Here is a 23,834-nt window from a genome sequence, read left to right on the forward strand (position 1 = left end):
GCTCCAGCATCTAGCACAGTGCCTGGCAAATAGTAAGAGCTCAGTAAATGTTTGCTAAATTAGTGATTCGAAATAGAGAATAACATAGGGACTAAGTCTCGAGAAGATTGGATTTTGTTGCAGAATGGAGAATTGCCCAGAGTGGTTAAAATATGCCTTCACCAATGAGAGTCCCTGGGAAGGCAAGCTCTGGAGACCAGAAATGAATGTTTTTAATAAAAAGACATAATCCACTGTTTGCTATATGTTTGGCATTCTACTAAATGTTCTGCATAGATTTTTTTACGTGTAAATCTTATATCAAAACTGGAAGGTGTTTTCCTGCCCAATTTACAGATGAGGAAAATGAAGATTAGCAAGATCGCAAAAATTACCCAGGGTCCTGGGTAGGCAGTGGTAGAGATAGGATTTGACTCCACAGTTGATTAGTTAATTTGGTTAGTTAGTTAGGTAATAAGCCACTTCTTGAGAAGATTACTGGAGAGTGACTAGATTTTCTCCAGCCAGAGATGGGGTTGGGTGAGCAAAGGTGGGGTGTAGGTGAGGATGGGGGTGGCAGGCATTCCAGACTGAAGACAGCATGAACACAGTTGTGGAGAGCCGAGCAATGATACAGCCTTCCAGACACAATGCCTGTGGCTCAGCTTCAGCCTGAGACTTAATCATCCACACATTTGAGCATGAGCCTTACCTTGGGCTCCAGCAGCCTCCAGCCTGGGGAGACACATAACTAGAACACAGAAGCACTACTAGAATGTGTATTACATGCTATGGGAGCACAAAGGAGGAAGAAAAAAAAGAACTGAATTTGGTGTAAGTTACAGGTGCTTTTTTACACATCTCCCTGTGAGGTAGATATTTTTTTTTAAATTTTTTTATTGTTATGTTAATCCCCATACATTACATCATTAGTTTTAGATATAGTGTTCCATGATTCATTGTTTGTGCATAACACCCAGTGCTCCATGCAGAACGTGCCCCCCTCAATACCCATCACCAGGCTAACCCATCCTCCCACCCCCCTCCCCTCTAGAACCCTCAGTTTGTTTTTCAGAGTCCATTGTCTCTCATGGTTCTTCTCCCCCTCCGATTTCCCCCCCTTCATTCTTCCCCTCCTGCTACATTCTTCTTCTTCTTTTTTTCTTTCTTAACATATATTGCATTATTTGTTTCAGAGGTACAGATCTGAGATTCAACAGTCTTGCACAATTCACAGCGCTTCCTGTGAGGTAGATATTTCTAGAATATTTTGCAGATTGGATACAGAAGCTGAGAGAAGATGTGCCTTGCCCAAGGTCGAGTGGGGATTAACAGGTCTTCAGCCACCATATCCTTTGCTTTATCCACCGCATCCCACAGTGGAGCCCAGACAGTTCCCCGCACAGAAATTCTGTATTTCCCATCTCCAGTCCTGTTGCTGTGTGTGCTTCCTGGGGCAAAATGGTGGACCTTCGGACTTTAAAATTAGGGCTGAAATATAGTCCAAGTGCAAACGTGTGCATTAGGAATGCTGCAAGACCTTACCTGTCAAAGGATGCTTTACTTTCCTTCTATGGTAAAATTTCCTCCCCATAAGTCTGAGAAAATGGCCGTGTCCAAGAGGACTTTCTGTGATAATGGAAATGTTCTGTGCTGTCTGATATGGTAGCTGCTAACCACATGTGGCTGTTGAGCCCTTCAAATAGAGCTAGTATGATAAAAAACTAATGATGTAATGTATGGTGACTAACATAACATAATAAAAAAAAACAAATAGAGCTAGTATGATCAAAAACAAAAACTAATGATGTAATGTATGGTGATTAACATAACATAATAAAAAAATAGAGCTAGTATATCTGAGGAATTGAATTTCACATTAATGTTTAATTTAATTCAAATATTAATTTAAATAGCCACGTAACTAGTGGCTACCATATTGGATAGCACAGATGAAGAAACTAAAATGTATGGATATCATCTAGTGCAGTGCTATTTTTAAATTTTTATTTATTTATTTATTTATTTATTTATTTATTTATTTATTTATATTTAGAGAGAGAGAGAGAGAGACTGTGTGCAGGGGAGGGGCAGAGGGAGAGGGAGAGGGAGAATCTTAAGCTGGCTCCATGCTCCGCACGGAGCTGACCTGGGGCTCAATACGGGGTTGGATCTCACGGCCCTGAGACCATGACCTGAGCCGAAGTCAAGAGTTGGCTGCTTAACCAACTGAACCACCCAGACGCCCCAAGGGCAGTACTATTCTAAGTGTGGTCTGTGCACCTCAGCATCGCCATCACATGGGAGCTTATTAGGAATGCACATTTTTTGGCCCTACCCCAGACCTACAGAATCAGAGACTCTGAGGATTTGGGCATACTCTGCAAGGTACTGGTCTAGCCCAGTCCTTATTTTTCAGATGAAGAAACTGATCCCCAGCCCCTTTTCAAGTGCCTGATAACCCAGCTAAATTGAAGCCAACTTAACTTTTCTAATGCAGTGCTTTAGGATTGAGGATTTAGAACAAATCCAAAAGTCACCATTGTAACCGAGTTATTTGCTAGATGTTACAACTTCCTACATATACCTCTCACTCCAGCAGAGAATTTTTAGATCTTAAGCAATAGAAGGAGTCAAACTGGGGGGAAGGAGAGTGGACCGGAGGCCGCGATAATCTGGGGCAGCTGATGATGGCCCAAACTGTGCCAGTGGTAGTAAAAATGGAGGAAAGGACAGATTCAAGAGGTAGATGGGACAGAGAGGTGGGGGGTTGATTGGGTTTAAGGGAAGGATTGGACTGAAGGTGGCAGTCTGGGTACTTGAAGTCCAGGAATAGAGGAGATTGGTTCAGGGAGCACAGGAAGAAGAGTGGAGGTGAGGGCGGGGGCAGGGCCCAAGGACAGAACCAGAGAACAGTAAGGGGAAAACTGGCAAATACTATCACAACTGTTTATTTTACGCTTGTGTTGCTTTTGTTTTAAACTAAACAACAACAACAACACTAATTAAGAGAGTAGCCAGGGAGGGGCACCTGAGTGGTTTGGTCAGTTAAAGGTCTGCCTTTGCCTCAGGTCAGGACCCCAGGATCCTGGGATCCTGGGATAGAGCCCCTTGTTGGGCTTCCTGCTCAGCGGGGAGTCTCCTCCCTCTCCTTCTGCCCCTCCCTCCTGCCCATTCTCTCTCTCAAAGAAATAAATAAAATCTTAAAAAAGAGAGAGAGAGAGAGAGTAGCCAGGGAGATTGGTGAATCTGGACTATGAATGATTTAGAGATTAAAAGAGGGGATGAGTTTTTTTTCTCTTCCTTCCTTTGTTTCTTCTTTTTTTCTTTCTTTCTCTCTTTTATTTTTTCTTTTTTCCCCTTGTTTCTTTCCTTCCTTTCTTTTTTCTTTTTTTAAAGTGGGAGAGACTCAAGTTTCTCAATGTCAATGAGGAGGAGCTAGGAGGAAGGGAAGGGTTGAAGACTCAGCAGGTGATGGGGACAAGCCTGAGGGCGCTGGGCAGGGGGATGCAGTAGAGAGTACGGATGGAGGGGGAAGGTGAGGGCAAAAGGAGGGACCCCACCCCAACAGAGACAGGAGGACTGTGTAAGGACAGAGGCAGACAAGCTTGGAAGGTATTTTTGACGGGAAGTGGAGGGAGTCCATGGTCTGTGAAGCCAAGGTCATGCGCTGGGAATAAGGGGAGATGGCAGAATTGCAGATTTGGGAGACGTGTGGGCGCTGAGCCATACTATAGACAGATGGATGGGTGGGTGAGATGCGGCAGAGGAGAGTGACTTGGGAAACACAGCGAGGCTGCGGGTCACACTGGAGACCTCTGCAGTGGTCCATGGCCATCTTGCAGTTTCTCTCCGGACATACCCTCCTATGAGAGGCAGAGGAAGAATGGGCCTGTGCACAAAATGACAGAGGAGAAATGGTGCAAGTGAGGACTGTTCTCCCTTAGTTGCCTGTGTGTGATAATCACAGAACCTTAGAGCAGGAAGCGGTCCTGGGGACCCTTTAGTAAAACCCTCTCATTTCACCACGGAGCAAACTGAGAATAGAGAGGTTAAGTGACTTGCCTAAGCTCAAACAGATGCAGAGCCGCAACTCCAACGCTGGCCTTTTCCTTTCCAGATCGGTACACTCTTAGGACGGTGACATGACATGCCAGGAGACACACTTGGCAGGAGAGGAGCATAGATGAGATGGCCGGACGCTGAGCGAGAAGGTGGCCTGGAAGAAGGGACAGACAGACTTCGGCCCATGTGGGTCCTGCAACCACCTCGACTAGCCCTCATCAGTGAGCGACTTGATTTTTAGGACCCTCAGTCTCTGTCTTTGGAAGCTGGGGGTGAACATTCCTGGAGCTCTGTTGTATTCGGGGTGGTGGACAGCAGGTCTCATCTTGGACGAGACTTATACAAACTTCACAATTCCACAGAGGCTCTTCCAATCCAGTCTCAAAGCTCCCTCTCCAGGGACTAAAAATGGTTCTAAAATGACACCAAATGGAACAGAGAGAGGTGCAGTTAACTCTTTGCCCCGAGGTTTTGTTCAGAATTTGACAAGCCCTGCAGAGAGCTCCCAAGAGGACGCTAGCCCATGAGAGCCCTCATTGGCCCAGCCTCAGAGACTCGGTCCCTCCACTTAGCAACAGAATTTGCCTCCCGCTTCAGAAAGGAAACAAAAAGTAAGCCTGCAGTCAAATCCACCCACAAGGGCAAATCCCCATGAAAGCTTGTCAAAAAGGAGCTGTGGGAAAGATGATCTACTGCCTTGCGCCTCAGTGAGCTCCAATGAGGAGCAACAAAGGACAGGGATTTCAGCTTTTCCCTCCTCCTGATTCCCCCTGCCTCACTGCCCCCCTCATCGTCATTGTTCCCCGGCCATTCTAACTGCTTCCTAATTCATTTCCCCACCTTTCGTCCCCCCACCTACAAAGGACTCTACACCATCACTGTCAATCGAAATCTTTCTAAGGCACAGATCTGATCTCATCCCTCCTCCGCTTGAACCTGTCAGTGTACTTGCTTGTACGACACTCAGGGTTAGTATTTCCTCCTGTACGCTGGTCACTTGCCTGCCTGGCTGTGTCCCCCATCACACCTGTGGAGGGCAGGACCTGCACCCCCACCCCCATCAGGGGCCATCCGTGGAACTGCTTTCTCTGGCCACAGCCGCAGGGATCTTCGCTCTGTTCCAGGACTCACTGTGGAGTCCTCTCATGCATTGTTTTCTTTGCCTAGAATGTTATCCCTTTGAGGAACGTTATCCCTTTGAGGCTTCCTCTAGCAAACTCCTCATCCTCATTGTAAACATTATTCCCTCAAAGCCTTCCTGGAGCCCCCAGATGAGGCTAGCACCCCAGCCTCCTCCCCCGATGTTGTCTGATGAGCCCCGAAACCTGGTCTGATGCCCCTATACCATCTCACCATCAATAGGTACATTACATTATAAACATCCAAATAGTACTTGGAAAGAATAACATCTTTACTAGGCTCACTTTAAATGTAAAGGTCGCCTTTAAACTAGGGTCGCCTGGGTGGCTCAATCTGTTAAGCATCTGCCTTCAGCATGGGTCATAATCCCAAGGTCCTTGGACCAAATCCCACATCAGGCTCCCTGCTCAGTGGCGAGCCTGCTTCTCCCTCTGCCTGCCACTCCCCCTGCTTATGCTCTCTCTCTCTCCCTCTCTCAGACAAATAAATAAATAAAATCTTTTAAAAAAATCTTATAATAGCAAAGTTTCATTGGTAATAATTCAAATGAATTATTTGAATTTTCCTCTTGCATTTTCTGTATGTGGGGATATGTATTATAAATATCCATTTGAATTAATTATATGGAAAAAAGAAATACAATTAACTAACTTGGAATCTTTTGTTAGGTAGTTACATACCATTTACATAATGAAAAAGATAAACTATACCTTCCCTAAAAGAAAGGGAAGTTACTAAATGTTAGAGACTAATCACATTGGTTTCAGACTTATGATACGAACAATTGAAAAATATTTTTAAATTTTTGAGAAATTTTAGCCGGGGAAATTAAATTTAAAAAAATTAGTTTTTTGGGGGGCGCTGGGTCCCACAGTCCAACTCTTGGTTTCAGCTCAGGTTGTGATCTCAGGGTCATGAGAATTGAACCCCAGGTCAGGCTCTGCATTCAGAGAGGAGTCTGCTTGAGATTCTCTCTCCCCCCTCCCTCTGCCCCTCCTGCTCGTGTTCTCTCTCTCTCTAAAATAAATAAATAAATCTTTAAAAAAATTAGTTTTTTGAAGAATTACATTGATATGACTCAAAAGGTACAAAAGAGTAAACAATGAAAAATCTCCCTCCCACTCTGTCCTTCAGCAGCAAAGTCCTGTCTTTGGAGGTTACCATTGTATCAGTTTTTATGTATTCTTGCAGGGATGTTTTAGGCACACCCATTCATCTGTGCTATTTCCCCTGCCCCTTGTTTGCCCTCTAATAATCATACTATTGATTTTTTTCAACCTAGAAAAATATCTTACAGACTGTTCCATAACAATGCAATAAAAGTTTTTCTCACTCTTTCTTGAAATCCATATGGTATTCCCCTGGGTTTATGTACCATAAATCACCTGTGCTGGTCCCCAGGGCTGGGCACTTAGGTTATTTCTAACACTTTGTTACCATGAACAACATGCAATATGGACTAATCTTGTGCAGACTTCCTTTCACACAGGTGTGAGTATACCTAAAAGATACATGGCTAGGAGTGATTTACTGGGCCAGAGATGTACTGGCGATTTTGATAGAAATTGTCAAATTGTTTTTCAAAGAAGTTGAATCAACTTACTTTCCCTCTAGCAAGAGCTAAGGGTGTGAAAAATATGATAAAGCCAATACATTTCCAGTTGGCCTTTAAGAAATAGCATTGTTCACTCTGGATTAATACATTTCTGAACAAAGGCATCCTTGTTCTTCTGAATAGAAAGAAACTACCCATCAAGAAGCTACCAGCTTGCAGAGTAGTAATTTTTTCTTTGCTGATGCTATCAAAGGTTTTCCAAACGTTTGGGCTAAATAAAAGTCTGACACGTCAGTGAGATGTACATATGAATTTAGAGATACATTACAACAATCCAGGTCTGTTATACATGTTTGTAATGTACATACTGTGCATTATCCCATTACATTCCTGCAGGAATCAACTCCCAAGAGGTACTCTTTGGAGAAAAAGAGAATGAAGAAGTTAAGTGTGATGGGTACCAATAGCTACAGTGATGTTGTTTACATCCTTTGCATTGTCTTCCTTTCTACGTAGTTTCATTTTGTAAATGCCATTAGAGATTGTGAAGGTTTTTAAATCTTGCTGCACACCTGGCAGATGCGATTTATTTCTTACAGATTTTTTTTAAGATTTTATTTATTTATTTGACAGAGAGAGAGAGACAGGGAAAGAGGGAACACAAGCAAGGGGAGTAGGAGAGGGAGAAGCAGGCTTCCCGCTGAGCAGGGAGCCCGATGCGGGGCTCGATCCCAGGATCCTGAGATCATGACCTGAGCCGAAGGCAGACGCTTAACGACTGAGCCACCCAGGCGCCCCGATGCGATTTATTTCTATACAAGCATAATTGACTGTGTTTACGAATGTCTTATCATTAAATGTTTTCTACTTATATGTTCACCTTCCATGCACTACCCCCATGAAATATATCGGTTGCGCCAACTTTGTTTTGCTCCTGGGACTCTTTCCTTTGTTCGTCTATTTATCTATCGCATATTTGATACCAACCAGGGAGAGTTCACAGTGGCGTTTCAAGCAGGTCTTTCATTTGCTGAAGTGAGTCTCCTTGACTCTCCACCAGGTGGAGCAGTTTCACCTTAGGGAGTCCATTGAATAGGGCTTCTGAATTTTGAGTGGTCAATATCCCCGCTAAAATGGAGGTGGAGAGGAGTGGAGTTGGTGCAGTCGGATCTGAGTTTAAGGTTCAAGTGAGCAACTGCCACATCTAGGTTTCAGATGTACTACTGATCAAGGAAGAATTTGGTATCTCTGGTCTGAACCACCTGTAGGAACAAGTCAAATCCTGCTATTATGGGTTGGATTGTGTTCCTTATCCCTGCCCCCTTCCAGATTCCTAAATTGAGGGGCACCTGGGCGGCTCAGTGGATTAAGTGTCTGACTTTGGCTCAGGTCATGATCTCAGGGTCCTGGGATCAAACCTGCGTCAGGCTCCCTGCTCAGTGGGGAGTCTGCTTCTCCCTCTCCCTCTGCCGCTCGCCCTGCTTGTGCTTTCTCTGTCTCTCTCTCAAATAAATAAAATCACAAAAAAAAACCCCAACAAATTTGTAAGTTGAAGTCCTAACCCCCAGTACCTCAGAATGTGACCTTATTTGGAGACAGGGTCTTTATAGAGGTAATCAAACTAAAATAAGCTCATTAAAATGGGTCCTAATTCAATGACTGGTGTCCTTAGGAGAAAGTAGATTTGGGCACAGATACACATAGAGGGAAGACAGCCGTCTACAGATCAAAGTCAGTGGACTGGAAGAGATTCCCTCACAGTCTTCAGAAGGAACAGACTCTCCTGACACCTCGTCTGTGGACTTCTACCCTCTAGAACTGTGAGCTGATAGGTTTCTGTGGTTTAAGCCACCCAGTCGGTGGTATTTTGTTACGGCAACCCAAACAAACCAATGCACCTGCCCATTCACGTTTTGGGAGAATTGAAGCAAGCTGGGTTTAAGCATTTACTATGCTAGAGAAACATTTCTGCACAGAAAGTGATAGTTAACACAAACCAGGTTATAGAAATAGTATTGGAAGAGAATAGACTTTAAGTACCCTTAAGCCATTTAGAAGCCCCCATTATAAGTGGCATGCTGAAAGCAAACGATTCTAAACTGCTTGACATACACAGATGGGGGCTTCTAGAAGCTTTGTCCAATTCCACTCTGTGGCATTTTCCTTGGGTGGTTGTGATGACTGTGATTACAAGTGGAAGCTGTTTGTACCAAGGCAGGAAAGGAAGGGGACTGTGTGTATGTCTGTATGTGTGGTGAGATAAGCAAAGATACATATATAGGAAAGCGTGTGAGAGAATGAACGTATATCTGGGCGAAGTTGTGTGAAACTGCGTGTATGTTAGAAAGAACGAGGTATGAGAAGAGTTGGCTGTGCAAGAAACGCTCTGCAAGGGGAGAAATGTTTGTGTGACAAGGCATGTGCGTGTGTGTGTGAAATCAGGAGAAATATTTGGTATCTGTGGGAAGAAACACGTGTATGAGAGATACGTATGTATGTGAAAAAGGGCCATACATGGGCAGCACGTGTGCTGTATGCATTTAGGAAAACAGATACGGGTAAGGAACACTTGTGTTAGTATACGTATAGACTTGTAAGAGGGAAGTGTGTGTGAAGGACAGAAGAATGCATGTGCGTGTGTAGGTGTGCGAGAAGTGTATGCATGTGATTCTTAAGGATAATGCTGGTCAGAGAAACAAATGTGCCCAGAAGCCATGTCTAATTGCCTTCCTGACCTCAAGGCCTCCTCCAGAACCCTGCTTACTCAATGTGTTTAGAGATTAACAGCTCCTTTGTAAATTTCAGATTAGCCACCACAGATTTTTAGTTTGGTCCCATTCTTGTTAACATTTTAAACGAGGTTGATTCTCCTCATTTAAGAAAATATCTTGAAATTACTTTTTTCCAAATTTTGGTTCAAGTTCAATAAAGACATATAAAATAACCGGGTCAGGTTCAGTTCAGGAAAAACAGATCTCATCATTTGTATTTGTGTGCTAGTGTTTAGATCAATAAACCAGGAACAGAGAGATGATTCATTAAGCACACAGCTTTTTCACTGGATCTCATTTCTGGTCTAATTAATTCTTCGTTGGTAGGAGCCTATGCATTTCTAAAATTTATTATGGATTTTAAGAATAGGATTAAATGGCTTCTCCAAAGTCATTGTATTAATTAGCTAAGGCATGGGACATCTTTCTAAGAATTTTTCCCTAGCAGTAATATCAAATTCACTTTGCTTCTTCTGGCGAGCCAAATTATATTTTTGTCTTTATTGAAAGTGACTTCCTTTTTAATGTTGGTTTTCAAAGAAAGGAATTAATTTTTGGAATGACTTTATTATAACAAGAGGTAGGCAAACTAACTTTGGCCCATGGGCCAGATCCACTCACCGTTTTGTTTGTTTGGGTCCTAAAAATTTTTTTATGGTCCATGAGGTAAATTTTTTTTTTTTACATTTTTTAAAAGCTTATAATTTAAAGTACTTATATAAAAGAATAGCTTAAATTTTGCGTCTCAGCTGGTAAAGCCTAAAATATTTACTTCTGGCCCTTTAAGAAAAACGTTTGCGGACCTCTGCTCTGTAGGATTTTATTTGCTTGATAAAATGTAAGCTGTCAAAATATAAGTGGAAAAAAAAGTACAGGCATTTCTTACAGTGATTACTGCTTTAGCAATTGCAGTGACTACCCTAAACCATAGAGGAAACATATTGGTTAATGTTAATGCAACGTAGCTATTCTGTACATGTTTTTACTGGACTGGTTGAAAATGGCCTGTACTCTAGAAATATGAATGTAATTTCAAGAATGTCCACTACCGTCTTGTTTATGATCACGAAAAAATGGATCAGCTCTAATATCTATCAACAGAAAAACGTGTATATAAATTGTGCCAGTCATACAGTAGACTTAAAGATTTTATCTATTTGAGAGAGACAGAGGGCGAGCACGAGCTGCCAGAAGGAGAAGCAGACTCACTGCTGTGCAGGGAGCCCGATGTGGGCCGGATCCCAGGACCCTGAGATCATGACCTGAGTCATGGCAGACACTTAACGGAATGAGCCACCCAGGTGCCCCTGGAATACCACTTAGCAGTTAATACGCATAAAGTAGTGGGTGGAGGGATGGGGTGATGGGGTGATGGACATTAAGGAGGGCACTTGATGTAATGAGCACTGGGCGTTATATGCAAATGATGAATCGCTAAATTCTACCTCTGAAACTAGGAAAACAATTAAAAAAATGAATAAAGTAGGGCTTTGTGTATGACTAGATGGCTCTTACAAACAATATAAAGCCAACCCACCTGGTTACAGAACAAAACAGACTGTAACACACAGAAAGCTGTAGAACTAGGAAAAATGCTATGTAGAGTTCATGAACGCATGCATAGCAGTAATGGTACAAAAACATGGTTGGGATGTTTTCGAAGAGTACTGGGGGGTTGGGGAGGGAAGAATTGGGATCAGGGAGGGCTGTCCAGGGGCTTTAATGCACTGTGATGTTTCTTCTTTACAGGAACATTTGAAGTATGGCAAGATGTTAGGATTGGCTGGTTCTTGGGCACACAGGGAGGGCTCATAATCTTATCTCTCTAGTGTGTGTTGAAATCTTTCATAATAAGAAGGAAAATGTTGGTGCTGCCATTCGCAGCGCAGATCTGCCAGGATTGTTTCACGCAACGTTCTTACTGAGGACCCGCTGCGTGCCGGCATCTGCTGGGAGCTCTTCCCTCATTCTCCTTTCCTCGGTTAAACGCCCCCCCACCTCCCACCCCCCCGCCCCCGGCTCCGTGAACTGTGACTCTCCAGTCACTGACTCCGAGGCCCAAGACCTCACTGGCGGGGCGAGGAGGTGAGCGGCAGCGAGGGTACGGGGCAGGTCCTGACTCGTTCTGCATCTCGCAGGTTCCTGAAATCAGAGGCGCAAGGGCTTTTGCTTAAAAGAAGAACGACATCTTGAGTTCTACTTCCCCTGCCCTGTGCTCATTGCTCTGGCTGTCTCTGCACCACGCGCCAGCGAGGTCTGCAAAGTCTTGTTTGAGGTTCCTTCTTTTTAGTCCTTCCTTCATTCACTCCTCCTTCTGACCGGACACGGGGGCCAGGGCAAAGGTGGCCGGGTTCCACCCGCCGGAGCCTGGAGTTCCAGAATCTTCCTCCTCCTCTGCGGGCCTTAGGCAGGCCCCCTCGTGGGCCGCTCGCCGACTAGGGCTCTTGGGGACCAGGGTCCTCCAGTCCCCGCTGTATGAGCCGCTCGGCCGCGCTGCGGGAGACCGGCGCGCGTGGCGCGGGTCCTGCTGGGCGCCCGGACGACAAGGACCCTCTGCAGGGCTCAGCCCCCGCGGCCGGGCGCGGGTCTGGGCTCCTCTCTCGCTGCCTCACAGACTTGCCTTGTCTCCTCTGGGCGCCTGGGTCCCAGGTGACAAAATGACCTGTGTTCTCCGAGGGTTCTTCCCACTTGTCCAGACCCCCTGCCCCGCGGAGTCCGCTGTAGCTGGAGGGGCTCCAGGTCTCGGTCCCGCGGAAGTGCAGGGGGGAGGGGTATGTCAGGGTGGAGGGCTCGCGGGCCGCTGCGGGGGCGGGGGACTCCCTCGGGGAGAACCGAGAAGAAAGCGACATTTCCTGGGCGCAGGCGGCGCACCTAGGCCGGTGCTGGGAGCCTCGGGAGGGTGTTGGGAATTTCCTCGAGGTGGGCTCGCTCCCGCCGCCTCGCCCCCTCCCCTCGCCAGACACCGCCCTCGCCGCGACCCTTCCCCAGTCGGGTCCCGGGGCGGCCGAGCCCACCGCGCGGTCGGCCCGAAGACCCGGAGAAGTGGACTGCAGGGGGGGGCGGCCGGGGTCAGGGGTCGCGTCCCCGGCGCCGGCCGCGCTCCGCCGATCCGGGCTTTGCCGAGCGCCCCCCTCCCGGCCGGAGCCCGGGAGCTGTGGGTGGGACGGCGGCCGGGAGGCTGGGCTGGCCCTCCGACGGCGGCGGTCGCACCCGAGCGGGGCTGCGTCGGCGGGAGGACAAAGGCCGAGGTGAGAGCCGCCCCGCCGCCGGGCCGCCGGGCTCCGGAGCCGGGCGCGGGGCCCGGAGCGCGGGGCGCGCGGGTGGGCGTGGGTGCTCCCCCGGCCCGCGCCCGCGAAGGAGGCGCTGTAGGGTCCGGGTCCAGCCTCGAGGGCACGTGGGACCTGGGTGCTGCTGCCTCGTGTGCGTGCGCGCGCGTGTGTGCGAGAGATCGTGAAAGTTAGAGAGCGCGCCCTGGGCGCTTGGCACATGGTGAGCCCTCTGCAGGGGAGAGCTCTTACGGATGACAATGCCGGCGGTAACGATGATTTTGAGGGTGTGTGTCTGCGTCTGTGTTTTTAAAGAGCTGGAGCCCGAGGTGGCAGGCACATCTCCCCAGCACTAAGGACACGGGAGAAAATGGGGCTTCCTCCCAGAACGGCCCTGGGGTGGTGGGGGCTTAGTAACTGGAGGCCAGTTTTGCGTCTTGGGAACAAAGGCTGGTTTCCTGAAGTCCGAGAAAGTGTGTGTGTGTGTGTGTGTGTGTCCGTGTGTGGCCGCCGGGGCGCCTGGCCGGGGTGGAGGCCAGGGCGACCCGCCATTCACTGGGAAGGATGCTGGGCCATTTTGCTGTCAACCCTCTTTTGATCCCTGGTCATGAGGACCCGCAGAAAAGAGGGACTCCTGAATTTGTAGACTAAAGCTTTTCTTTGACTAAACTCTTATTATAGAGGGGAGTGTTCCTTCCGGGCTTGAAGGGTGTTTTTAGTAGATCTTTAAAACAATCCATGTGCACATTTCACTTGAACAAAAACTTTGATTCCCAATGAGAGCATTTTAATTTCTGTGTTTAGCATGGGATGGTAGACATGGGGAGAGGTGGAGGTCTGGGGTGGTTCTGTGCTTTGTCTTAAAGAAATGTGTTAATGTCACCTTGGTCTGCAGCACTTTGTAGGAAAATGTGATTGGGAGTTTTAAAGGCCATTGGTTTAAAGACGTTAGAACCCCACCTCTATTCGTTGAGCATGTTTTAAATCTCTGGGCAGATCTGAAGAATTCCTTAGAACCAATCCTTAGAAAAGTTTGTTTCTGGGAAACAAAAACCAAATTTAAAATGCGAAACGAGGAAATGAAACACAGGTGAGGAGATGTTTCTACATGTCTTTTCATGCTGGAATCTGGTTCATTTAAAATTTGCAATGTGATCTGTGACAGTTTCCATTTCCCAGAGCTATGGACGAGGGTCGCTGCTGTTTTCTAGAACGAGTATTTATAGAGTAAGAAGTAAGCTTGGTTGCCGCTGAAATTCCGTCCTGCCCTTCTTGTTATTGCAGATGGTTTAAACGGTTTGTGGTTTAAATGTTTTTAATTAGTGAAAAATAGCCAGTTGGACCAATACCTGTGATCCTACTTGGTGGGTACTTTGAAGCTACACTTTAAATATGTGTATTTTTGTCTTGGAATTTTTTTTTTAAGATTTTATTTATTTATTTGACAGAGACACAGCAAGAGAGTGAACACAAGCAGGGGGAGTGGGAGAGGGAGAAGCAGGCTTCCCACAGAGCAGGGAGCCCAATGCGGGCCTCGATTCCAGGACCCTGGGACCATGACCTGAGCCGAAGGCAGATGCTTAACGACTGAGCCACCCAGGCGCCCCCGTCTTGGAATTTTTAACAGGAAAGTTTATAATCTCCTAGAGCCTGTCTAAAGGTTTCTGTGCATAATATGAAAGTGACCACTCTTTCTTTCATTTAGTAAGCAACCTACTGACCCCCCCCCCCCATGGCGTTGTAGGTGTTCATTCTGGTACTACCATCATGCTTGACATTAGAAATCCCCTTTTGAAGAAAATGATGTTCATTTTGTGGATTCAACATTTGAATTGTTTAGCAATTCCAGTTTTCAGAGGCAATTTCAAAGTAGAGCTAGTAAAAGTTTGAAAAATCAGAATGAGAGGACAGACTGTAGCTTGAAGAGAGAGGGCAGGTCCCCTGCCCCTCCGCCGCCCTGAGCCCCTAGGCCCCTGCCCTCCTGCCCCCCTGCGCCCCTGCACCATGCCAAGCAGTCATCAGAATTGAGAGGGACCAGGACATGAGAACAAAGGCTGTGGCGTAGGACCCTTCATGCACCAAGAAGGTAAAGGGAGCCTGCTTTTAATAATTGCACCTTTCCCTGTCCACCATGCTTCAGGGGTTCTGGCCCAGACTGGGAAAGGAAGCCTCTTGGGCTTTTGTGGGGGCAACTGACCATGAGAGCTGGCTTGGGGCAGCCTGGCCTGGCCATCCCGGAGGGCCCAGGGACCTCTAATCTCTTCAAAAAGATTCCAGGCAGTTACTCTCCTCAGCTCATACACTGCTTAATGGGCCCTCTTGGCTTTTTGGTTCGGTTTCTGGATATACAGATAAATTGTAGGACTTTAAAGTTAATTGTACTTAAAAAAAAGCAGGAGAGGAAGGTTATGATAGAAGTAATGTATATTTGTGACATATAATTTAAGAACATACAGAAGAGTTAAAAACAAACAAAAGAACACCAAAAATCTATGATCCAGATACAATTACTGTTAACACTTTGGTGTATTTTTTTCTGGTATTAAAACTAAATTTTATATGCTTCTAAACATTGCTCAAAATTACATGTTATATATATATTATTTATGTCACTTTGTATATTTTTCACTTAAATGTTATGAATATTACGTATCACTTCTTTCATATTATCATTTTACATCATTATATATTCTGTTGTATAAAAAATAGTAATTTTACTATTTCTCTAACAGATCCTTGGCCTTTTCCTATTATTTCTACTTTTGATGTCTTTTTATTTTGATAAAACATTACCGATTGATGGTAGTACACATTTCTAAAACTTGACTTCTCTTAGAAAGAGGCAAAAAAAGCTTAACATCTGGGATATAAAGTGGGAAAGGAGGCCGTTTTGCCTCTGTCCACTCAATCTCTTAGCTCACTCTTAATCGTCTCTGCCATTTATTACTCTCTGTAACACAATGATGTGCATTTCATTTATTTCACCAAATTACGGGCTTCTTGAGGACAGAAAGCGGTGTCTTAATTTTCTCTAAATCCCTCTAGTGCCCAGCCAAGGGTTGGCATGTCACGGATGTTCAAACTATTTTGGGGGGAGGGGTGTATATTTCAGGGGCGGTGTGAGAACCCGAAGCCCTCTCAGAGATGTGCAATGACTAGACTTGATCCAGCGGATTCCCGTTACCTAGTTTATAATGGAAAACTTTGAACATCGACAAAAGTGGGAAGAATGTATAGTGTACTTCTTTGTGATCATCATCCAGCCTCGACAGTTGTCAACATTTTGACAGTTTGATTCTTTTATCTCCCTCCTGCCCCCACCCCCCGCAACCCTACTGGATCTCTTTGAGGTCCAAGACATGATAGCGTGTCCGAACCCTGTATTTTTGAGGATGAGTTTACCTCCTTATCCAGTGAGAAGGGCATGTCTTTGGGGGCTCAGCAGAAGGAAGTGGATTTGCCAGGAGGCTGTGTCACGGAAAGGCCAGTAATCCGACAGTTAGAGAAATGGTCTAACTTGTTCGGTTTTGACCTTGAGAGGATTGGTTCTCTTCTCTGGGCTCATGTTCTATGCCTGTCACCTGAGGAGCCTGACCTAGGTAATCTGTAAGCTTCCTTCCAACTTTAACTTTGCTCACGCTAAAGCCTGCCTTTTAGTCTAGTGTGGTCACTCTCAAATTGTAGTCCCTGGGCCAGCAGTTTCGGTGTCACTAGGGAACTTGTACAAAATGCAGATTCTCAGGCCCCTGCCTAGACTACTCAGAACCCTTGGGGGTGGTGGCCAGCAATCTGTGGTTTAATAAGCCCTCTGGGTGATTTTGACGAACGGCCAAGCCTGAGAACCACTAATCTGCAAAGTTAAGCCGAGAGTCTCTGAGCTCTTTTCAAAAGACAGAAACAAAAAGCTGCTGGAAATTGTGCCTTTATCCATCATCTGGCCACGTAAGTCAGTCCAATGACAGGCTTCTTCTCTTTGTGCAGACTTCTATTAACTGTGGAGTGACTGCAAGATCTTTTGTCGATCAGGAAATCTGGTTGGCAGTTATGTGTTCTTGACAAAAAAGATTTGGGAGAGAAGTTATGAGATAAAATGTTTTTGAACTGGGGTATATGTAGGCAATTTTCATTAAAAAAAAAAAACAGTTGAGGGGTGCCTGTCTGGCTCATTCAGTAGAGCATGTGTCTTTTGATCTCAGGGTTGTGAGTTCAAGCCCCACATTGGGCATGGAGCCTACTTAAAAAAAAAAAAAAGGTTGAAAACCACTTAATGCGACTCACCACGTTTGTAATTACACAAATATTTGCTTAGGGTCTTATCTCCCCATGGTACTCGGTAAGTGCTGTGCAGGATCAAGTCTCCTTTGCTTACTGTTGTGCCCTAGTGCCCGGCACAATGGCTGGTCCGTAGTAGGTGCTCAGTAAATATTGGATGAATGAATGAGTTTTTGTTCTTCAGGACCTTACAGAGCTCTGGATAGAGAGCCAAGCCAAATACTGATAGAAACAGGACAATTAAGGGTTCTACTTTGAGGTCTTGACTCCTAATGTAGGAGAATTTGAGTCAAAAGTCCAGTTAGTTTTGTATTTGTTGAATAAAAGTATCTATTCTATGCTTAGCTCTGTCTTCTGGGGAGAAGTGTGAAGGGCCGTACAAGAGAATAAAATAAGGAACTCACGCATATGAGAGCATTTCATTGATTCATAACTACCTTTCATTCCACTGCTTTTGGGGCCCTGCCCTTTATGACTGCACTTAACCTTGATTACCTCCTTTTGGTTCTGTCTCCAAATACAGCAATACTGGGAGTTAGGGGTTAGGGCTTCAACACACAGATTTTGAAGAGGGGGACATGAGTCTTCAGTCCGTAACACACTCCAAGGATTACCCCTGAGGTGAGCAGACTCAGTTTTGGATCCTGCAGTTAGAGGATTGGTTTGTAAGAGCACACAGGAGCTCCCAGTGCTGGCTTGGGGGACTTCGAGGAACAAGGGCACTCTTCTTCTGGTGGGTGAGGTTGGAGCACATGTAGGGGACAGCTGATTCTGGTGCCTCTAGTAAGATGTAAAAACCAAACACATTTGATTTCTTGAAAGCAGTACCCATTTTTTGAGTATAGTTGACATACATTGTGTTACATTAGTTTCAGGTGTAGCACCTAGGCATTCAACATCTCTATTTGTCATGCTGTGCTTACCACACGGGTGGCTGCCATCTGTCACCATACAGCGGGATTACAATACCATTGACTAGTGAAAGCGTTTAAATAACTAACTACAAAGTTAGCTGTGGGCTCCATGGAGTTTGGTTGTATTATCGAATTGTAGACGTTTCAGAGTTTTCATCGTGAGTGTTATAAATTGGTTCCTTTGTGACAGCAGGTAATGTTGCCGTTATCTAGTTGGATACGTGGAAGTAATTTGTAGTCACTGCAGAACTCTAGGCCATCAGATGGAGCGGGTCCTGTTCCCTTAGTGGTTACCAGTGGGGCAAAGTCAATGGGAACCAAGAATTACACGGCTCTTCTGGGCCAGGTTCCAGATGTAGATGGTATGTCATTCAGTTCCCCACAGCTACTCTGTGAAGAGTAGGCATTATCATTCCCATCTTGTATGCAGGAAAACCAAAGTGCAGAGACGTTCAGTAACTTGTTCAAGGTCACAGAGCAGGAAGATGCTGTACCAGGATTTGAACGCACATCTGTCTGACTCTAAAGCTATACAACAGACAAGCCAAATCTTAGCGTAAAAAGAGTCTGTGTCCATTCTGACATTTTCAAGTTTTCATCTGTTTCGAGTTAATTTCTACATGGACTTCTTCTTTGTCTGCCATTCGATCCCCCCTTCTTCCGGCCCCTGGGCTGGTCAGAGTAACAGCTGTATCTCAGGATAAATCTGCCCCTTTCCCTTCCGTCGTCTTTCCTGATTCTTTCTGAGAACCTGCATTTTCTCACTGGCTATTATGAAGGATTAGTCTAGAAACTTCTGTGGCCCTCTTTTACTAAGATATAGTCTTGATTTTGCCTGAGAATTAGATATTGGGACTTTCATAGCCCCAAGAGAGCTGCTTTGCCCCACTGTATCTAGGATGCTAGCTCAATTTTACCTTCGCCTTCAAATCACAAACTTCCTCCTGTTTATTGACTGTCTACAGCATCCTTTAGAAGTCAGCCGAGAGGAAAGGTTCTTGGTTGAGCAGAAAGCGAGAACTACTGTAAGCTCTCATCTCTGAAGGTTAAATTTTTTTCTCAAAATGTTAGTTTGACAGCAAATTCAACCTGTTTGATCAATAAGTCCATATTGAATGCTTACTCTATGCCAGACATTGCCTTAGGTGTGGTGAGGGACACAAAATGTGTGAGCCACGGGCCCTGCCCTCATGAGGCAGTTTGTAAACTATAGAAATAGAAAGTATTGTTGCTATTCTTACTAATGGCTACAGACATGAAAAAAGTTTTAAAAAAGTAGAATTTGGGCTGGTATGTTTGGGGATGTAGGGAAAATAAATCTGATTGAGAAAAAGTGAGAGAAGAAATAAATCATTATTGACTTTGTCCTAAGCTTAAGTACTTGACATATTTTGCCTCACTTAAACCTTATTTGGTAAAGAGGGTTGTGTTCCCATTGTAAAGATGAAATAGAGGTGCAGAAAAGCCAATGGACTTACTCAAAGTTATATAGGCAGCATATGTTGGAGAACCCATTTTTGTCTGGCTCCAAAGTGGGAGTGGGGCTGGACAGAGCCAGGCTGAGAAGATGGGCTTATGGGGGCAGTCTGGTCTGAGGGTACCCCACACAAGCCATTTTCCCTGACTTCCCATCCCACAGACCCATGAGACTTCGGAGTTGTAGGATATGGACCAGTTGCATCAGCATCATTTGGGAAATTGTTAGAATTATAAATTCTTGGGTACCCCCCCCCCCGATTTTCTGAATCAGAATCCCTGCTGGTGGAGCCTGGGAATCTGTTTTCAGGAGCCCTCCAAGGAGTCTTTTGCGTGCTAAAGGTCAAGAAGCACTGCTCTAGAAGCTGCTTTAGAACTGCCTTGGCAAGAGGTCGATGGAAGGGATCTTTGGTCTATAAATCTGGAGTCCATTCCATCCCCGACACAGCTGCGGACTTCTGGCTTTCCTAGTCGGTCTTGCTTTTAGTTAATGATTCTACTTCTACGTCAATGAGGGTGACCTGGGTGGTTAAGGTAATGGGAGTGTAGTTAAGAGCTGGTTGTGTGGAGTCACGCAGACCCAGTATCAAACCTGAGCCCGACTATACTTGGGCAAGCTACTTAATCCTCTCTAGGTTTGTTTGTTCATCTGTAGAATGGGACCAATACTAATAAATGCCTCACAGGGTGTTGCAAGAATTCAACATGCCATGTGTTAGTTAGTCAGATGCTGAGAACACACCTGCGATCTGTCTTGGGGGGCTGGCCTTAGAAGTGCTTTCCCACAGGGTGCTCATTTCTCACTATTCACACTTCCTGCTCATTTCTGTGGTGATTGCGCTGGGTCATTCTATGACCTCTTGGGAAGAGGGTCCTCCTACATGATACTGACTGGTCTGCATGGGAATCGGGCCAGTAATATCATCAGCTTATCTCACCTCTTTTTCTTTGGCTATGTTACTTTTTTTTTTTTTTAAGATTTTTACTTATTTATTTGACAGAGAGAGAGAGAGAGAGAACGTGTGAGCACAGGCAGGGGGAGCGGCAGAGGGAGAGGGAGAAGCAGGCTCCCCGCGGAGCAGAGAGCCCGATGTGGGACTCGATCCCAGGACCCTGAGATCCTGACCTGAGATGAACGCAGATGCTTAACCGACTGAGCCACCCAGGCGCCCCAGCGATGTTACTTTTAAGCTGTGTTATTTGAGCATCGCAGCTGGGAAGCAGATAGGTCGTTTGGCACACCAGCTGCTGTCATTCTTTAAGCCCCTACTTTGTGCCAGCACTTCACATTATCCCTAAGCCTCACCACAGCCTGGGAATGTAGGGCCTAGGAAACGTTTTACACATGGGTAAACTGAGGCTCCGAGATTTACCTGCTAGGCAGAACCATGTGGAACTGCTATTTTTGTGGGTCAAAGTGGTAAAATATTGGCAGTTTCATATGCTTAACCTAATACTTTTATCATATCACATAGTTATTTTTCACAAACTTAGAAAAGATGGTTCTAAGGAGGTATTTGTATTTCTTCTCACAAAACATTACCCAAAAAAACACTTAAAAATTGGGGTCATGCCCTTTTCCGAGCACTTCACCATACAATTCATTCAGATTTCACAACAGCCTTATGAGGTAGGTGCTGATGCCATCATCCTCCTTTTACAGAGGGGGAAACTGAGGCACAGAGAAGGTAAGTAGCTTGTCTGAGGCCACATACCCAGGAAGTGGCAGAAACAGACTTTGGACACAAGCAGTCCGGGCCCAGAGTCTGAGCTCTCAGGCTGATGAGTGTTCGTCTCTTGAGCCCAGTGAGGATAAGGTGCTTTTTCTGGAGTAAGCAAGATTTGGGCTGTAGTGGCATTTGGGCGAGCCGGTACGGAAGGGCATGCCTGGAGCAGCTCCATGAGTCTGTGCTAGGTTGCTGTGCACCCTCTCATGAAACTGTCTCAGCAGCCCTGGGCTGAACGGTGGCCCCAGTTTACAGGCAAGGAAAGCCAGACTCTGAGAGCTTAAGGAAGTTTTAGCTCCCCAGGGTGCTGCAGCTGGATTTCACGTGTCCCTGGGTCTGGGTCTGACTGCAGAGCCCTGCCCATCCTGGTCCTCCTATGGTGCAGTTGCTGCAGAGATGGTTCTCAGGAAGCCCGTTTGCGCCCAGATACTCTCCACGTCCCGCTCTCGCACTGCTGAGAGGAGGCGCTAGCCACACGGTGCACCGCTCTCAATGCACAGAGCTGCAAAACCTCTCAGATTGGGGCTGGGGTCACCACGGGGGCCTTCTTTCAATTATTTGATCACCATGGAAGGGAACAAAAATGCCTTGTTGGGATTTCAGTCCCCTCCGTTTATATTTATCTGAGGTCATTTGCATGGGTGAAAAGGAACAGGGTCAGACTTGGCCCTTGGATGCTCCCTTCCAATCCCCATTTATACGGTGGAAAGCTTGCAGATTCCCAGGGGGACTTCTCACTCGGAGACAGAGGCAAGGGGTGACACCACATCTTCTCCAGCCCTGTGTCGGCACTTGAATATCTGATTCACAAAGAAGGGAGTCTGGACAAAGCATTCTCGGCTGCTCAGGTACAAGAGTGTTAACGGCAAGTTGCTAGCAAGAAGGATATTTAAAAAAAAAATGCTGATCGTTGTTTATTTTTAATTAACATTTTTATTTTGAGATAATTATAGATTCACATGTAGTTGCAAGAGATAATACAGAGCTGTCGTGTACCCTCCGCTCAGTTTCTCCCAATGGTGACATCTTGCAAAGCTATAATACACTATCAGGACTGATACAATCAAGCTAGGGATTGTTCCATCCCTGTAAGGAACCCTTACGTTGCTCTTTCAGGAACACAGCTGCCTCTTGCCCACTCCTATCCTCCCAGCCGTGAGCCCGGCAATCACAGATCTGTTCTCCAGTTCTATAATTCGGTTGATTCACAAATGTTTTATACATGGAATTATACAGTGTGTGATCTCTTGAGATTGGCTCCCTCCCCATCCCCACTTAGCATAATTCCCTGGAGATTGACTTCAGTTGTTTTGAGTGTCAGTTTTTCATTCCGTTTTATTGTTGAGTTAACGTGCCAAGGTATGGATGTGCTGCAGTTTGTCGAACCATTAACCCGTTAAAGGGTATCTGAATTGCTTCCAGTTTTTGGCTGTTAAGAATCAAGCTAGTATGAGCATTTGGGCATAGGTTTTTGTGTAAATATAAATGTTAATTTCTAGGGGATAAATATCCAAGGGTGCAATTGCTGGATCTTACGGTAGTTGCCTGTTTAATTTGATAAGAAACTGTAAAACAGTTGTTCAGAGTGGCTTTACCACTTTAGCTCCCCACCACTATTGTATGAAGATCCAGTTTCTTTGCATACTCAGCATTTGGTGTTGTTGCCATTTTGTATTTTTGCCATTCTGATGGGCGTATAGTGATATCTTACTGTGGTTTTAATTTGTATTTTCCTGGTGGCCAGTGATGCTGACCATCTTTTCATGGCTTATTTGCCATGTGTCCTTCTTCTTTGGTAAAATATCTCTTCATATTTTAACTGTTGAGTTTTGAGAGTTTAAAAAAAAATCCCAGGTATTAGTACTGTGTTGGATATGTGGGTTGCAAATATCTTCTTCCTTTGTGTAGCTCATCTTGTCATCTTCTTAACGGGGTCTTTTGCAGAGCAAAACTTTTACATTTTGATGAAGTCCAGTGTATCAGTGTATCATTTTAAGGATGATGCTTACGGCATCAAATCTAAATACTCTGCCTTGCCCTAGATCATAAAGATGTTTGACTGTGTTTTTTTTTCTTAACGTTTACTATTTTATGTTTTACATATAAGTCTGTGATCCATTTTGAGTTGTATAAGGTGTAAAGGTTTCATTTCTTTGCTGGTGGGTATCCAATTGTTCCAGCACCATTTGTTGAAAAGGCTATCTGTCCTTCATTGAATGCTTTTGCACTGATTTCTTTTAAGATTTAAAGAATTGGTGCTTTTTATTACCAAGTCAAATATATTGGGCCACAAAACTGCCTAAAGTTTGCATAATAAATTTGAGGTGCTCAGATAGATAATTTTAGGCTTCGAGAGATCCACAAGGATAGTTCAGCTCAGGGACGCTGTAGGTCAGGACTTGTTGGCTGTTAGGTGGGGGTGTGAGTCATGGCCCGGGGAGTCGGGGAGTCTGGGAGTCTGGGTGGGTGGTGGCAGGCTCATGTCCTGGGGAATTCTCCTGTTATGCAGCTGGGCAGCCTTCCCCTCCAGGGAGGGGTGGTGACACTTGGTGTCCTGGTCAGTCTGGGGCACACGGACCTCTGGGGTGGAGTTGACCTTGCCGTAGGCATGGGCATGACCGGGTTAGGCTCCCACTTTGTCTCCTCTGTCAGTGGCAGCCCTGCCTGAT

Source organism: Phoca vitulina, unplaced genomic scaffold, assembly GCF_004348235.1.
Source record: "Phoca vitulina isolate PV1807 unplaced genomic scaffold, GSC_HSeal_1.0 scaffold42, whole genome shotgun sequence".
NCBI classification, from domain to species: Eukaryota; Metazoa; Chordata; class Mammalia; order Carnivora; family Phocidae; genus Phoca; species Phoca vitulina.